The sequence below is a fragment of the Lagenorhynchus albirostris genome, chromosome 10 (assembly GCF_949774975.1).
Source record: "Lagenorhynchus albirostris chromosome 10, mLagAlb1.1, whole genome shotgun sequence".
Taxonomy (NCBI): domain Eukaryota; kingdom Metazoa; phylum Chordata; class Mammalia; order Artiodactyla; family Delphinidae; genus Lagenorhynchus; species Lagenorhynchus albirostris.
In genome coordinates, this window is record NC_083104.1 from 67,518,679 (window position 1) to 67,531,316 (window position 12,638).

The window sequence follows — 12,638 nt, forward strand, 5'->3', positions numbered from 1 at the left end:
TGATAAACTGAGGGTTGGGAAGGGCCCTTGCAAGTGCTTATAGCTAACAGTGAGTCCTCAATGCTTAATGATACGTCAGAGAAGAACCTAACAAAACCTGTGATAATTTCAAAAACTTGTAACTTTTCTTGTGGTTATTTACTTTCCACTTTGGTTCTTTACTTGACATTAATAACCAGAAGCAGAGCAAAATGTTCTGAATTTCATCTTTCCTTTATCTGTTTCCTGATGGAATTTCTTAGGAGCAAGGAATTGGTCTAAAGAGAATAGGTTAGAGATATGAATAGTTTATGAAAACTTAAAGATATTCAGGGGAGAAACTATTCTCCTTTTTTTTCAGCCCCTCATCTTTCTGATTTGACTTTTTGCCAATCTTTTCATATGCATCCAGCCGTGTTGCTAATTTTTTGGGGTTTGGGAGTAAGGCAGAGGCCTCAAGAGGAGAACACCATGGGAAATGGTTTGCAAGGAGACCTAGCACAGAGTTGCTGGAGGCATGGGGGAAGTTCTGAAACTGTTCTCCTTTTACCTAGTACCCGTCAAAGCTTGAAAGAAGGAAGTCAAAGCAGTTTCCACTTTCACAGTCCTCCTCCCTTTGCTGGGCACTGTGTTAACTGGAAGTGCCATACTGTGCAGGAGAATGTGGCTGGTAGGATGAGAAAGAGAAATAAGTTAGAGCCCAGGGTCTACTCATTGTTAAAAATAGGTATCTATTTGGGGGCTAATACTGTCTTTCATTCTGTGAAAGCATAGCTAAGAACGGCATTTGCCATCATCTTAGTGCACCAAAAAGGCATTTAAAAGTTGTTAGGACTACAATGGTTTGGTTTTTTTCAAAGGAAGTATCTTTTTAAAAATGTAAAAGTATTACATGCTTATTTTAAGCAAGTCAGAGTTGTATATAGCATAAAATGAAAGTTGCTTCTTACTTCCTTTTTTAAATTTTTCTCATTAAACTTTTTAATGGGTCTCAAATTCTGTGACAGAGTTTTGGTCAGGTTGTTTCCATTAAAAAGTACTGATTTTAAAAACTAATAAAACTGCCACGCACAAAACAAATGGTTCACAAAACATTCTCCTTTCCTTCTGAAGGTTTTACGATGCATTGTTATCATTAACCAGTCTTTTGCTATTAAACTTAAATGGCCAATTGAGACAAACAGTTCTGAGACCGTTCTTCCACCACTGATTAAGACTGGGGTGGCAGGTATTGGGAGTAATATTCATTTAGCTTTCTGAGCTTTCTGGGCAGACTTGGTGACCTTGCCACTTCCAGCTGCCTTCTTGTCCACTGCTTTGATGACACCCACAGCAACCGTCTGTCTCATGTCACGAACAGCAAAATGGCCCAGAGGAGGATAGTCAGAGAAGCTCTCAACAGACATGGGTTTGCCGGGAACCATATCAATGATGGCAGCATCACCAGATTTCAAGAATTTGGGGCCATCTTCCAGCTTTTTCCCAGAATGACGATCAGTCTTCTCCTTCAGCTCAGCAAACTTGCAAGCAGTGTGAGCTGTGTGATAATCCAGCACAGGTGCATATCCGCCACTGATTTGGCCTGATAATCACCTGAGCTGGGAAGCCAGCTGCTTCTGTCGGTGGGTCATTTTTGCTGTCACCAACTGCATTGCCACGATGAACATCTTTGACAGACACGTTCTTGGCATTGAAGCCCACATTGTCCCCATGAAGGGCTTCACTCAGAGATTCATGGTGCATTTCAGCAGACTTCACTTCAGTTGTCACGTTGACTGGGGCAAAGGTGAGCACCATGCCAGGTTTGAGAACACCAGTCTCCACTCAACCCACAGGGACAGTGCCAGTACCACCAATTTTGTAGACGTCCTGGAGGGGCAAAGGCAAGGGCTTGTCAGTTGGGCAAGTTGGTGGCAGGATGCAATCCAGAGTTTCAAGCATTGTGGTTCCACTGGCATTGCCATCTTTACGGGTGACTTTCCATCCCTTGAACCACAGCATGTTAGCGCTTGGCTCCAGCATGTTGTCACCATTCCAGCCAGAAATTGGCACAAATGCTACTGTGTCGGGGTTGTAGCCAATTTTCTTAATATAGGTGCTGACTTCCTTAACAGTTTCCTCATGTCTCTTCTGGCTGTAGGGTGGCTCAGTGGAATCCATTTTGTTAACAACAGTTTCAGACCCAGAGTGTAGGCCAGAAGGGCATGCTCACGGGTCTGCCCATTGTTGGAAATACCTGCTTTAGATTCACCACCACCAGCAGCAACAATCAGGACAGCACAGTCAGCCTGGGATGTGCCTGTAATCATGTTTTTGATGAAGTCTCTGTGTCCTGGGGCATCAATGATGTTCACATAGTACTTGCTGGTCTCGAATTTCCATAGGGAGATATCAGTGGTGACACCACACTTGCTTTCAGCTTTCAGTTTGTCCAAGACCCAGGCATACTTGAAGGAGCCCTTTCCCATCTTGGCAGACTCTTTCTCGAACTTTTCAGTGGTTCTCTTGTCGATCCCACCACATTTGTAGATCAGATGGCCAGTAGTGGTAGACTTCCCCGAATCTACGTGTCCAATGACAACGATGTTGATGTGGGTCTTCTCCTTTCCCATTTTTGCTTAGGTTTAGTGGTGGTTTTCATGACACCTGTGTCCTGGCGGCAAACCCATTGTGAAAAAGGCCTCACTTCCTTTTTAAATACTACTTTCCGGAGATGACTGCTTCCTGGTATCTAACCTTCCAGACCAGAGGGTTTTCTTTGGTTTAAAGAATCAGTGCATCACTTGGGTATACTCAAGGAGTTTGATATTATAACCTTTCAGAGGAACTTGACTGATGTTAGGTCACTTTGCATTTCTTAGGAGGAATTAGGACACTTTGGTCATCTTTTTTATGCTCTGAGAGTTGACAGCATATTCTGTTAGAAACCTTTCCAATACATTGTAACTTCTGAGTTTTTATTTCCTTTTATAAGTGAAACAGTATTTTGGTTGTGGTGTGGTGAAAGCCCTGAAAGCTGGAGCTGAGACATGGTTACTGTTCCATTTATCTGGTGCTTCTTAGCAAACTACTCTAAAATTTAGGGCCTTAAAAAAGCAATTTATTATTATTTCACACAGTTGACAGGCTCATCTGGAAACTGGTGTAGCATCACTTCTTCCATATTGTAATGGTCAAAGCAGTTACCTGCCCAGATTCAAGGGGGCGGGAGTGGGGATGGGGACTGGACTGCATCTCTCAGTCAGAGGCCTAGCAGAGATTTGGGGGCCATCTTTAATCTTCTACTGGTGGCGTGGCTGATGCAGTGGCGATCTTGAGAGGGAGAGGTAATAATTACAGAACACCCTTCTCATTACTCATTCGTCTTCTGGGTTAAAATTCACCATGCTTAGGCACAAGGTAAATTAATTTTGTTGTTGGTGGTAAAGGGGTAGAAAACATGAATAAAATTTGTTTACGGGAAAGGTTTTTAATGATGTAAGAAAATAAACTCTAGAGGAAGAACGTAAGATTTCCTAGTCCCCACTCCCCTCGAGGAAACATACGTAACTTATTCTTTTAAGAATTGCTGTATTGCTTTTTCTTACTGAGAACGGTGATAACTTGCAGAATTTAAGAAAATGGTTTTTGAAGCAGGTTGATATATTGCATGTGTCATCAAGGGAGACAGGTATGCCAATCCCCACTTCCTCAGAGACTTGCTAGGCCAGACATCCCTTTCCTGTAACTCAGTCCCCTCTAAATATATCCTCTTAGACATTGTAAAGTGCTTTGGGAAATGATGATGAAGTGGGTTGAAGGTAGCATGGTTCATAATTTTTCCAACTCTTTGGCTTAAAATGAGCCCCCTTGTTTATCCTTCAAGATGTGTACTTTTTAGAGACTTAATGGGGGAAGGTTTTTCTTTTCCTGGTTGGATTTTAAAAATGAAATTCTCCTTTTGTAATTTGTTTTAGAACTTGAACTGCCCTGCATTTTGGAGTGTGTGGAGTGTTCTCTTACCCTTCTGTATCTGTGCTTTTGCAGTTCCCTCTGTTACAGTATCTCTCCCATCACATACCCAGGCCCTTATTAACTACCTGTGAAACTTTTTCTCATTCCACAGTATTCATGTTGGTTTTCATTTGTTCCTCTTACAGCACTGACTTATCATGTATACGTGTTGGCGTTCATTCTAAACTGTTTGAGTGCTGAGACCATCTCAGTCATCTTTACTGCTTACTGCTTATGCTTTGCTTAAATTTAATGTGTTGAATGAAATGTACTACTAGGTGCACAATATTCCACTAAACCTGAGGCTTAGCAGAAACTAACACTGGAGTGTTATAAAAAATTAGAAGATGATAATATGAAGAAAGTTACTGAGCACCTAATAATGGCAACTGGTATTTCTGTAGCACTATACAAACTATTTCTGCCTAAGTTTAATTGTATACTTTTGACTTCTCTTGGAGGGTTGCAGATATTTCCTCTCCTTAACAGATGAGTAAAGAGAGTATGGAACTTGCTCAAGCTCACTCATCTAGAAAGAGGTGGAGCTAGAACTCAAATCTACTTAATTGTCTGAGACAATCCTGTAATGTATGCTTGTGATTTTTATTCAGGTAGGTTCTGCTTTAAGAAGAAACAGGATCTGAAGATACAAAATGGATTGAAAGATGATAATTGAATTCTGGGCTTTACTAAAAGAATTTCTTCATTATTTCTAGCAATATATTAACCAGAGATTTAATTTGCAACAGTTTGATTTTTGTTATCCATCGGCAATATACTGGATGTGAAAGTTCCTTTTTATATTTAAGAGGCTTTAAGAAGAGTAACTTTTAACTTGTGTAAAGTTATTTGCCCAAATTAACAAGTGCTAACAAAATATCATCAGTTAGCTTCATACTAGACAGAGTATTATTCTATTAGACAATCAGAGCACTACAGACATGCAAAAAATGATTTGAGTGACTATTTCTCAATTCTCTGTAGTATGGTGTGTAATTAGTGTAATTCTGCATGCATAAGAGAGAAGTTAATCTATTAATACACAAAGGATGGCTTAGGGAGTAGGTCGACAAACTGCTCCTCAGCTAAATCTAGCCAAAGAACTAAGAAATTTTTTATAAGAATCGTTTTATGTTTTAAAATCATTGAAGAAAATAATTCTGTGAATATTATATGAAATTCAAATTTCAGTGTCCGTAAAGTTTCATTGGAACAGTTACCTCATTCCTTTACTTAATTGTTGGCAGCTGCTTTCAAGCTCCAATGGCAGAATTGAATAGTGACAGAGACCCTGTGGTCTGAAAAGCTTAAAATATTTACAGAAAAGGTTTGCCAACCTGTGCCTTAGGGCATTAGTGCTTAATTTTGTCCTGTGGAACCTCAGTTGAGAAAGGCTAAGCTTACCAATGAAGACACCTGTTCAATTGCTGCGGTAGTTAAGAGTATTTGTATTTAAGAGGAGCACTATATGTATCACAACTGTTCAGAGAATTTGATCCTTTCTTTGCTCTGGAACGATGTTCTTTTGTCACTTGGCTTTGACAGTTGCAGCCTGGATTGGGCACCCAAGTTTTATTTTGTTCTAATGTCCTGAGGTTGACTAATTCATTGTATCTGACGCTTTGCAAAGCACTTTTTTTTAATGACTTACATTGAGATTTGCTTTTGAGAAGCGACTAATTGGCAGTTCCAAACTGGACAGATTGAGGCCAGGTAAAGCCTGTAGGTGCCTGTCAGGCAGCAGTGAAGTTAAAAATCACCTGCTGTCAACACTAGGGAATTTTACTACCATTTTCATTTTTTGAAAAAATGAAGGATCATTAGATTCCTGGAGTTGCAGCACTAAATGGGGAAACTGGGTAGTTTGCCTCTGTGGAATGTTCCTTTTGTTTCTGTAGCCTAATCATGAATTACTCTCTGCTAACCTCTTTCTGGCTTTGGTTAAAAATCATTTTTCTGGTAAGTTTGTTAATTAGGAAATGTAGAAATAGAACTGCTTGAGTTGTCATAACTTAAACTAGCCATGGAACTTTTAAACGGAAGAGGGAGCTAATGAAGACTTGTTTGAAAAAACAGGGGAGGGATGTTTTTGCTGCCTTAGCGCTGGTAGTTTTGTGTTACATGAAGCTGAAGACAATTATAGATGGGGATAAGGACTGTTGAGGAGAAAGCTGTCGACTTCTTCCTTTCAACTTCTGTTTTGTACGGAACTTTTATAACTTTGATCTAGTTTTGACAAGTGAGGTTCTTCGACATCCTGTTTTCCTGTAGAAGTAGATCTTTAAACAAAAAATCAACTCCAAGGTTTGACAGAAGTCTTAAAGCATATCAGTGAATAGTGTCTTATTATTTGGGTAATTAAAATAAATTGCCTTGCAGGTTGAAGGAATTAGCTCAGATTCTACATTCCTACCGCCCTTCAGCAGTAGCAGCAGATGGCCAGAAAGTTGGAGTGAAGATGGTGGGAAAGGTGGGGAGTGTAGATCCATCACATCCTAGAGCCAGAGCTGTCCTTTTAGAGTTGCTTTGTGCTAGTTCTATTTTTTTTTTTTTTTTTTTTTTGGTCTGCCTTCCCCTACCCTACCCCTTCTTTGGAGAAGGCGGGTGGTAAGTAATTTATAAACACTTATTTTCCCCAAATGATTTGCCTCATTTAATAATTTATGCTTATGCCATCAGTATCTTGACTTTGTTTAAAACTTCATCATATTTAAGATGAAATAGAGTTGTGGTAATAGCAGGAAAATGTCCTGAAGTATAGCCAATGGACTTACAACTTGATATATCAAGTGCCTGTGGGAGGGATTATGATGGTCCCAAGGAAAGAGTGAGTGAGACTTTCTGGGTCCTGCTACCCTCCCCCCTCCTTTCCCATAGTCTCATCTAGATGTGGTCTCTTTCTCTGCCAAATCCCTTCCTCTCTGCTCCCTTCTCCTCCTCCGTGCTGCTGCCACTACTGCCTGCTGCGGGTGAAGTGGCTGTGTTGTGTCTAATTAGCAAGTTGAGCAATGGATTATGAGAGAGAACATTGCATTCACCCTGGGCACAGCCTTGGCAGGTTTACTACTTCATTAGGGGCTTGCTTTTAGCCCTTGAGTATCTTATCGAAAACGGAAGATAGATTGGAATAAAACATAGGTGATTGAAACATGACCAGTAATAGTTGTACATAAGTACTAACAGAAGCAAGATGGTTTTCTTTCAGCTCCTTGGAGCCAGTCAGGAGAGGCTTTTTGGAAGAGGTGAGCTGAGGAAGGATAGACTGAAATTAATAAAGAGATTAAAAGAACAAAACAAAACTGGGATTAGGAGTGGGAGTGGGGGTCAGTCAATTAACACATACTCTACTGTTCATTTTGTGCCTGACATGGTTCTAAGCACTGGGGATACAAGTCCCTGCCCACATGTAGCCTGCGTGAGGGTGATGCATCTTATGGGTGATAGAGTTATTTAATGCGGTAGAGGGCATAAGTGGGGGTTTGGTGGGAAATAAGAGAGGTGGAATACCCCCCCCCCCTTAAAAAAAGACCATGGTTAGTAATTTAAATATGATTTATAAGACAATTGGAAGGTGGTCTCATTAGGAGGCCTCTGAGGGACTATAATATATATATTTTTTAACATCTTTATTAGAGTATAATTGCTTTACAATGATGTTAGTTTCTGCTTTATAACGAAGTGAATCAGTTATACATATACATATGTCCCCATATCTCTTCCCTCTTGCATCTCCCTCCCTCCCACCCTCCCTATCCCACCCCTCTAGGTGGTCACAAAGCACCGAGCTGATCTCCCTGTGCTGTGCGGCTGCTTCCCACTAGCCATCTATTTTACGTTTGGTAGTGTATATATGTCCATGCCACTCTCTCACTTTGTCCCAGCTTACCCTTCCCCCCCCGCCCCGTATCCTCAAGTGCATTCTCTAGTAGGTCTGCATCTTTATTCCTGTCTTGCCCCTAGGTTCTTCTGACCATTTTTTTTTCTTTTTTTAGATTCCATATATATGTGTTAGCATACGGTATTTGTTTTTCTCTTTCTGACTTACTTCACTCTGTATGACAGTCTCTAGGTCCATCCACCTCACTACAAATAACTCAGTTTCGTTCCTTTTTATGGCTGAGTAATATTCCATTGTATATATGTGCCACATCTTCTTTATCCATTCATCTGTTGATGGACATATAATGTTATTAATACAGCATTTGAGAAAGAAGAATCCTTCTGTGACATACAGAGAATTGGAGTTCAGGGGTTTGAAAGTAGAGGCAGCCCCCTGCCCCTGGGCCCCCAAAAGTTTCATTTTGTTTTGTTTTATTTTTTTGCCTTTTTGGGAGGAAATTTCTGCTGTCAATATTCAGAGGATCAATAGGGATAGGGAAGAGGGTAGAATTCTGCTTCTGAGAGCTCTCTGAATTTAGTCTGGCCACTCATATTTTTGATGGTTATGTCCCTGATCTGTCAGCTACAGCAGAGTTAAAAGGTATAAATTATTTCCATGGTGTGGTGGAATCTTAAGGTACAAATTACATACAGATCAGGTAAATCATTAGATACATAGACTTTTTCACTTCTCATTGAGACAGAGGTCAAAGTCTTTATTTATTAACTTCCTAGGTTCTTGAAAAAGCATGGCAGTTTTCTATTTTGGCCTCAGAGCTTGTACAAGGTCAAAGCACAGTCCCTTATAGCTGCAGTTTCCTTGACCCTGTTATTAAATTCTCAATTTTGCCCCTTGAAATTCCTTCACTTTTTCTTTTGGACAGGGTATGTTTCTTAGCTTTTTCTTCACAAAACAGTGTTCTAGCTCTTTCTACGTCCCCATGGACTAGCTCCAAATGACTTTGGCCATCTTGTGTGTACCCTGCCCCCACTCCCCATGCACATTGCCTAATTAAGATTCTTTGGTTACAAGAAACAATTCCATTAACAGTAGCTTAGTAAGGGGTAAAGTTTATTTTAAGGCCGTTCACTCGTTCATTCAACAAACATTTATTGAGTCAGGCATTCTGTGTCAGGCACTATTCTAGGTATTCAAGGATACAGGGAAATCTCAACATTAATCCAAGTGCAAGCTCCATGGTATACTTAATAAACCGGGATTTAAGGAGGCTCAGAGGATCTTAATAATAGGCAAGCTTCAGGGTGTATCACAGTCACCTGATTGCTAGGCCCTATTCCTAGAATAGGGCCAAATAATTTGCATTTCCCACAAGTTCCCTTGCTTGTGATGTGGATGCTGATGCTGCTCCACTGGGGACCACACTTTGGCAACTTTAGTAAGCTCCTTTGAGGGATTATCTGATTGATTCACCTCTGACGACATATGGATGTTTTCTGATTTCCTTTTGCCATCGGGGTGTCTGGTATCCATCCTTCATCTAAACAGGAATTTTTCTGGTGGGCAGTTACTCTTGAAGGGCATGATGGTAGATACAGGCCATGAGACATGTCCAGTGAAACATATAACCAACTCTGGTGGGTTGTGTGTTGTAGTCATCTAGTTTTCTATATTTTGAGTTCTCTTCCTTTTTTCCTACCCACGCTTTCTTACTGTTTGTAAAACTTCACATTTTCTTTACAAAGTCTGAGTCAGCTTTGGAGGTTCTTTTGGGAGGGAGAGAGTATGATGTTCCAACTTTCTACAAATCTTTTCTCTCTTGAGGCTTAATACAAAGAGGAACACACGTTTACCTCAGTGATTCTCCTTTTGTCCAGATGAGTCAGACCTTCACAGCCAGGAGGATTTTTTTGTTTTGGGAGGGGGAGTGTAGTGGAGTGAATTATTTTTTTAACTTTTTGGAAAAAGTTGGAGGCTTATGAGGCTATTGAAGTATGTAGTGCAGATTTGAAGTAGGACTGGGGTATTAGGAAGTAGAATAGACAAGATAGAGTAGAAGAAACACATAGAGATGAAAAATGTGTTAATGGAAAAGAAACTTTCAGAATTAATATCCTTATTGTAGTTTTCCTAAAACATGCTGTAAAGGATGTCAAGGCAGAGGTGAAACACAGCGGTGAAATAAAACAACCAGTACAGTGGAACAGAAATGTCCAGGAAGAAGCTGTTGGTGGCTTGAATGTGAATTATTTTAGGGTGATTGGAAAGATTTGCGATAGGGAAATGAAGGTACCCCATGAAGCTTGTACTTAGTGGTAGCTTTGCCAGGAATAATAAAAAAAAGAGGAATAGTCATTTCTTATACTAGACTGGTTCTTTCCAGAATGCTTTTACTGTGTTATTTAATCTTCACAAATAAGTTGGATGTGTGTTATTTTTCTTCACTGAGGGTGAAATTTAGTAGAAATTTAACTTGACTTGCTTAAATAAAGCCTAGGTTACTGAGTTCACGAGGCTAGACCTTAAAACCCAAATCTAGCTCATTATCTTTTTCCTTGGAAATGAGGTCCTTTTACTGTTTTCCCAGTCTTAGTTATATCTACGTAGCCGGAAGCCAGTGTCATCTTTGACCCTTTATATGCCCTCCGTTTTTCATCCGTAGTTCACCAAATTGGTCTTCCAGCTATATTTTATATTTTTCTCTCCCTCCTTGCCATCACTGCCACCCTAGGTCAGGCAGCCTCTGCCTTCTGCTTGGCCTGTTATGTCTAAATGGAGCTTCTTACTGGGTTCTGGTCTTTCTCTCATTCATTCATTTATGATCTTCGGAAAACAGACCTGTTTATGTTATTTACCCACCAAAAGAACAGGATGAGTGCTTACTCTTAGAGATAAAATTCAAACTCCTTGGTCTGACTCCAGACTATACTGTTTTACCTAATTACCCAGTTCTATCCACATGTACTTTCCTTGAACCACATAAAACTGTTGTTGTTCCTTACTTATAATATTCTCTGAAGATCTCAAAGTCTTATAATACAGTTATGAATGGATTTCACAATGACCCTGAATCTTAAAATAGAGTTAAAATTTTCTTTGATATTCTTGCTTAAGGCAAGGTCATATATAAAAATAAAAATATTATAATATTTTATATAAAATATATAAAAATTAAAAAACCCTCTCTGTCCAAGAGAGTTACAATTGGAAAAAAGAGATACTTGGTACTTACAAGGATAGATTCTCAGCTCTTAGGAAAAATTGGTTTCTTAGAATACTCAGGTGCTCGGGGATCTGACCAGTTAGTGTTTTAGCGTAGTTGCACATTTCCTGCTTTGGTTCCTTTCGTAGCTTAATATATTTTTTGCTTTATTTGGGGCTTTTTGGTTAAAGATTGATTCTTTAAAGCAGGTTGAATTTGTCCCCTGGAGGACATGTGACAATGTCTGGAGATATTTTTAGCTGTTATCACTTAGTGGAGAGAGGTGTTAATGACATCACGTGAGTAGAGGCCGAGGATGCTGCTAAACATCCTACAATATATAGGACATTCTCCAAAACAAAGGATTACCTGGAAGTGGTCCAGTTTTTGGTCTGTTCAATTCTGTACTGTACTGTTTACTTGAAGTCTTTTTTTTCTACTTGGTCCCATATACCTCCAGATCAAAACCATGTTCCTTTCCTTTTTTAACCCAGTGTGGTATCTTTATCACCTCATGCACCTGTCTTGTTTTTTCTAAACTCCTTGCCTTCTTATTATCTCTTTTCCTGGAATGTCTTTCTGCCTCCTACTCATATACAGTTGACCCTTGAACAACACGGGTTTGAATTGCTCAGGTCTGCTTATATGCAGATTTTTTTTTCAGTAGTAAATACTACAGTACTACATAAGCTCTGGTTGGTTGAATCTCCGGATGCGGATGGCTGACTGTAAATTATACGGACATTTTCGACTGCACATAGAGTCAGTCAGTGCCCCTGACCCCACATAGTTCAGGGGTCATTTGTATTTATAATGTCGCTTAAGACATAATTTTTGTGTTCCCTTAGCATTTGGTGTTAATTTAAACTAAATCATAGTTCTTTAATTTCACATGTTCTTTGTGTACTGCATTTTCTAAACTTTTAAGTTTCTCAGAGGGTGTCCACTCTCTGCTTTTAATCTTTTCTTCACTGTACATGTCTTTGACGGGTTTAGTACTTTTCGAAACCTGGTGGGCTTAGAAAGAAGAATATAAAAAGAGTTGTGAAAATTTGATTGTGCCTGGTTCTCTTGTAGGTCAGTAATGTCTGTTTTGATGTGGCCTGAATATTTCACTTCATTTTATATGACCAGAAATGCTCCAGCTTAGAATTAAGGGGTTCAGTGTGAGTTGGTTCATTCATATTACTCTATATTTAATATCTAAATGTGATCACTTACATTGGTAGGATAGTTGGGAAAAGAGGACTGGGTAAGATTGCATCATGGGAGACCAGGTTTGGATGGAGTTCTGTAATAGGTGGGCACAAGGGGCAGCATGAGAGCAGGGGGGCACAACTAGAGGGCAGTCAAAAGATAGCAAAGCAAGCTGCCTATTTAAGAAAATTGCCAAGGGACATTCCTGAGCTTCATAAAAGAAGCTGGATTTTTTTAAAACTTCTGTTTCTTTCTATTGTATGGCTTGACCCTGGATTTTGAAACCTAGGTCAATAATCCTGTTACTAGAATTCAGTAATAATATGGCTAAATAACCTTTCTGGCTTAATCTAGGAACTTCAGCCATACTTACAACATTGCTTTTAAGGGAAAATGAGTTCTGAGGTCCAAACGATTGAATTATAAGTA

General features: G+C 39.6%; 1 protein-coding gene and 1 pseudogene across 1 annotated transcript in view; one reads left to right on the top strand and one right to left on the bottom strand.

Annotated features, from left to right (window-relative positions):
- Positions 1-12,638, top strand: part of ZFAND3 (zinc finger AN1-type containing 3) — a 324,296-nt gene that overhangs the window by 31,219 nt on the left and 280,439 nt on the right. The window lies entirely within an intron of this gene.
- LOC132528134 (elongation factor 1-alpha 1-like) lies at positions 1,009-2,640 on the bottom strand (annotated as a pseudogene).